This window comes from Ascaphus truei, unplaced genomic scaffold, assembly GCF_040206685.1.
Source record: "Ascaphus truei isolate aAscTru1 unplaced genomic scaffold, aAscTru1.hap1 HAP1_SCAFFOLD_672, whole genome shotgun sequence".
NCBI lineage: Eukaryota > Metazoa > Chordata > Amphibia > Anura > Ascaphidae > Ascaphus > Ascaphus truei.
The window spans coordinates 155,001-160,000 of NW_027457005.1; the positions used below are offsets into that span (position 1 = coordinate 155,001).

Genomic DNA, 5,000 nt, shown 5'->3' on the forward strand with positions numbered 1-5,000 from the left:
TGTGTGTGTCACTCTCACTGTGTGTGTGTCACTCTCACTGTGTGTGTGTGTGTGTGTCACTGTCTCTGTGTGTGTCACTGTCTCACTGTCACTGTGTGTGTGTTTGTGTCACTGTCTGTGTCACGGTCACTGTGTGTGTGTGTTTGTGTCACTGTCTGTGTCACGGTCACTGTGTTTGTGTGTCACTGTCTCTGTGTGTGTCACTGTCTCACTGTCACTGTGTGTGTGTGTTTGTGTCACTGTCACTGTGTGTGTGTGTGTGTGTTTGTGTCACTGTCTGTGTCACGGTCACTGTGTGTGTGTGTCACTGTCTGTGTCACGGTCACTGTGTGTGTGTGTGTGTGTTTGTGTCACTGTCTGTGTCACGGTCACTGTGTGTGTGTGTGTGTTTGTGTCACTGTCTGTGTCACGGTCACTGTGTTTGTGTGTCACTGTCACTGTGTGTGTGTGTTTGTGTCACTGTCTGTGTCACGGTCACTGTGTGTGTGTGTGTGTTTGTGTCACTGTCTGTGTCACGGTCACTGTGTTTGTGTGTCACTGTCACTGTGTGTGTGTGTGTGTTTGTGTCACTGTCTGTGTCACGGTCACTGTGCTTGTGTGTCACTGTCTGTGTGTGGCAGCAGCCATTCACTGGGGGACAGCCACCTGAGGTGATGAAGGACCTGAGTATCACCAGGCGGGGCGCGGGTAAACAGGCGGCTCCGGGGAAGGGTAGAAGAGGGATGGGGGGGGGGAAAGGGGGTATAAGAGGAGTGGGGGATAGAAGAACGAGTCTGCGGTGGGAGAGACACCTCACTACAGCCTCTCCTCCTCCTCCCCACACCGGGTAGCAGTTGCGGAGGGTACCTGCTCCGCCCCCTCCTCCCCACACCGGGTAGCAGTTGCGGAGGAGGGCACCTGCTCCGATCCCCCCTGCTCAGACTCCCCCCCCCCCCCTTGCGCACTTACACGGTCCTCCTTCTCCCCACACCGAGCAGCAGTTGCGGAGGGCACCTACTCCGATCTCCCCCCCAATCAGATTTCCCTCCCCCTGTGTGTGTCAGAGAGAGTGTGTGTGTACGTCTGAGCGAGTGTGTGTCTGAGCGAGTGTGTGTGTGTGTGTGTCTGAGCGAGTGTGTGTGTGTGCCTGAGCGAGTGTGTGTCTGAGAGAGAGAGGGAGTGTGTGTGTCTGAGGGAGAGTGTGTGTCTGAGGGAGAGTGTGTGTCTGAGGGAGAGTGTGTGTCTGAGGGAGAGTGTGTGTCTGAGGGAGAGTGTGTGTCTGAGGAGGAGAGTGTGTGTCTGAGGAGGAGAGTGTGTGTCTGAGGGAGAGAGTGTGTGTCTGAGGGAGAGAGTGTGTGTCTGAGGGGGAGAGTGTGTGTCTGAGGGGGAGAGTGTGTGTCTGAGGGGGAGAGTGTGTGTCTGAGGGGGAGAGTGTGTGTGAGGGGGAGAGTGTGTGTCTGAGGGGGAGAGTGTGTGTCTGAGGGGGAGAGTGGGAGAGTGTGTGTCTGAGGGGGAGAGTGTGTGTCTGAGGGGGAGAGTGTGTGTCTGAGGGGGAGAGTGTGTGTCTGAGGGGGAGAGTGGGAGAGTGTGTGTCTGAGGGGGAGAGTGGGAGAGTGTGTGTCTGAGGGGGAGAGTGGGAGAGTGTGTGTCTGAGGGGAAGAGTGGGAGAGTGTGTGTCTGAGGGGGAGAGTGGGAGAGTGTGTGTCTGAGGGGGAGAGTGGGAGAGTGTGTGTCTGAGGGGGAGAGTGGGAGAGTGTGTGTCTGAGGGGGAGAGTGGGAGAGTGTGTGTCTGAGGGGGAGAGTGGGAGAGTGTGTGTCTGAGGGGGAGAGTGGGAGAGTGTGTGTCTGAGGGGGAGAGTGTTTCTGAGGGGGAGAGTGTGTGTCTGAGGGGGAGAGTGTGTGTCTGAGGGGGAGAGTGTGTGTCTGAGGGGGAGTGTGTGTGTCTGAGGGGGAGAGTGTGTGTCTGAGGGGGAGAGGGGGAGAGTGTGTGTCTGAGGGGGAGAGGGGGAGAGTGTGTGTCTGAGGGGGAGAGTGTGTGTCTGAGGGGGAGAGGGGGAGAGTGTGTGTCTGAGGGGGAGAGGGGGAGAGTGTGTGTCTGAGGGGGAGAGGGGGGAGAGTGTGTGTCTGAGGGGGAGAGGGGGGAGAGTGTGTGTCTGAGGGGGAGAGGGGGAGAGTGTGTGTCTGAGAAGGAGAGGGGGGAGAGTGTGTGTCTGAGAAGGAGAGGGGGAGAGTGTGTGTCTGAGAAGGAGAGGGGGAGAGTGTGTGTCTGAGAAGGAGAGGGGGAGAGTGTGTGTCTGAGAAGGAGAGGGGGAGAGTGTGTGTCTGAGAAGGAGAGGGGGAGAGTGTGTGTCTGAGAAGGAGAGGGGGAGAGTGTGTGTCTGAGAAAGAGAGTGTCTGAGAGAGATAGAGAGTGTGTCTGAGAGAGAGTGTGTCTGAGAGAGAGTGGGTCTGAGGGAGAGTGGGTCTGAGGGTCTGAGAGAGTGGGGCTGAGGGTCTGAGAGAGAGATTGGGGCTGAGGGTCTGAGAGAGAGAGTGGGTCTGAGGGTCTGAGAGAGAGAGAGTGGGTCTGAGGGTCTGAGAGAGAGAGAGAGTGGGTCTGAGGGTCTGAGAGAGAGAGAGTGGGTCTGAGGGTCTGAGAGAGAGAGTGGGTCTGAGAGAGAGAGTGGGTCTGAGAGAGAGAGTGGGTCTGAGGGTCTGAGAGAGAGAGTGGGTCTGAGGGTCTGAGAGAGAGAGTGGGTCTGAGGGTCTGAGAGAGAGAGTAGGTCTGAGGGTCTGAGAGAGAGAGTAGGTCTGAGGGTCTGAGAGAGAGAGTAGGTCTGAGGGTCTGAGAGAGAGAGTAGGTCTGAGGGTCTGAGAGAGAGAGTGGGTCTGAGAGTCTGATTTTCCTATCCCCTGTCCGATTTCTGTGTGTGTGTGCGTGTGCATTTGCGTGTGCACAGACACCAACCCACAGTCAGTCATAGTCACCCACCACCCAAGAGTCAGTCAGTCACCCAAAGAGAAGCAGTTCCAGCCATCACATTAGTGGTGAGTTCATTAAATGTTTCACCAAATACAGCAGGCTAATTTTTAAGTTGATAATTTTGGATGGCCCTCGAATGATTTTATAAATATCAAAATGGCCCTTGACAGAAAAAAGGTTCCCCACCCCTGATCTATATGATCCTTTTCCAACACCCTATTCTAACATTTCATTTGTTTTATCATCTAACTCATTATCATTATTATCATTCTGAGGGGGAGAGTGGGAGAGTGTGTGTCTGAGGGGGAGAGTGGGAGAGTGTGTGTCTGAGGGGGAGAGTGGGAGAGTGTGTGTCTGAGGGGGAGAGTGGGAGAGTGTGTGTCTGAGGGGGAGAGGGGGAGAGTGTTTCTGAGGGGGAGAGTGTGTGTCTGAGGGCCAAATGTGAGCGACAGTCACATCTGTTGCAGAGTATGATTGTCTCTGATATTGTCTCTGATATTGTCACTGCTGTACTCACTGCTGTACTCACGGCTGTACTCACTGCTGTACTCACGGCTGTACTCACTGCTGTACTCACTGCTGTACTCACTGCTGTACTCACTGCTGTACTCACTGCTGTACTCACGGCTGTACTCACGGCTGTACTCACTGCTGTACTCACGGCTGCACTCGCTGCTGCACTTGCTTCTGCACTCACTGCTGCACTCACTGCTGCACTTGCTTCTGTACTCACGGCTGTACTCACGGCTGTACTCACTGCTGTAGGAATCTTCTTCCTGGGACGCTTGAATCGGTGGATGCTCCTGTAGACTGTGTCTGCGAATCTCCTAGGGGCTCCTCACTGCAAAACTCCTCCCATGGCCCCTCAGGGAGAAGGGGAGAGTGGCAAGAATTGGTCCCAAACAGCCAAATAATAAATAGCTGATAGGGAATATGAGTATGAGATAGAATATTATATTAATCGCTCACACGGGCGTGTGCGAGTGCCCTTGTAGGAAGAATTTTGCAGACAATCTCTGATGCTTCTGCTCGTGTTTCATCCAATGGGACCTCAGACAGATAAGTAGGAACAGTGGGGGTTGGTCCCAGAACAGAATCCCGGGAAATGACTTGGTATGGATATAGAAATATATATACTCACTCACATGGGCTTATGTGAGTGCCCTCATATAACAGGTACCTGACTCCAGATATGTGGTTAATACGCAGCTCCTCTTAATCATATAGTGGGAGGCGACGTGAGATTGGTAATAGGGGGTAACAACTTTATTGGACATAAGGTTAAGAACAAAATAAAATATAAATAAGAGGTGTGACTTACACTAAAAAGCAAATACGTCCTGTAACTGAGACGCTGTCCGGCTGCTGCTTGGAGCTGTTATTCTCTCCGCGTCCGGGGGTCTGAAGCAGGGGTCTTCCAGCAAGTCACTGAGCGGAATGAAAGTTCTTTACAATCTTGCACTAACCGCGCCCTGGTTCCGGTGCATTGAGCGCAGTCGCGCCTGAGATCCGTGCAGCCAGCACGCGAGGCTCCGCAGCTTTGGGAGGAGGAGAACCCGGAAGACCAGCGGTTTACACAGCGGAGGAGACGCCGGCGCAGCGGACCCTCCGTGGAAGCGAGCCATCCTCTGGTTCTCCGTACCTCGCCCCCGGACACCATCGCGTGTGTTACACATTATGCCCTTGCACGGGGCTTTCTTGTGAGTTCCCACTGCCTGCCGCCACTTCCTTCTTTCTGTATGAGAATATAGTGAGCGCTTTCTTTGGATTACCCAGTTGTTGCGGTCACAGTTATGTACTTGTGCTGTGCTGGGAGGAATAACACACCAGTGCTTTGTATTCCTGTTATTTTCTGGGGTCTCATAACCCACAAAGCGCTTTCCCATATGTTCTCATGGGCTTTATCGCACTCTGCCAGCTGTAGGTCGGCATTATTGTCCCCTGCGTGTTTGTGTGCATCTATTTCTAACACTTACCTGCCTAGAGGTCTGTGTTTATTCATTGTAGGCACCCCATCATTTGAGAGAGGTGCATGTTGTATTATTACACAGAGTTGCAC

General features: G+C 53.7%; 1 long non-coding RNA gene across 2 annotated transcripts in view; it reads left to right on the forward strand.

Annotated features, from left to right (window-relative positions):
* Window positions 1-5,000, forward strand: part of LOC142485940 (uncharacterized) — a 51,383-nt gene that overhangs the window by 2,137 nt on the left and 44,246 nt on the right. The window lies entirely within an intron of this gene.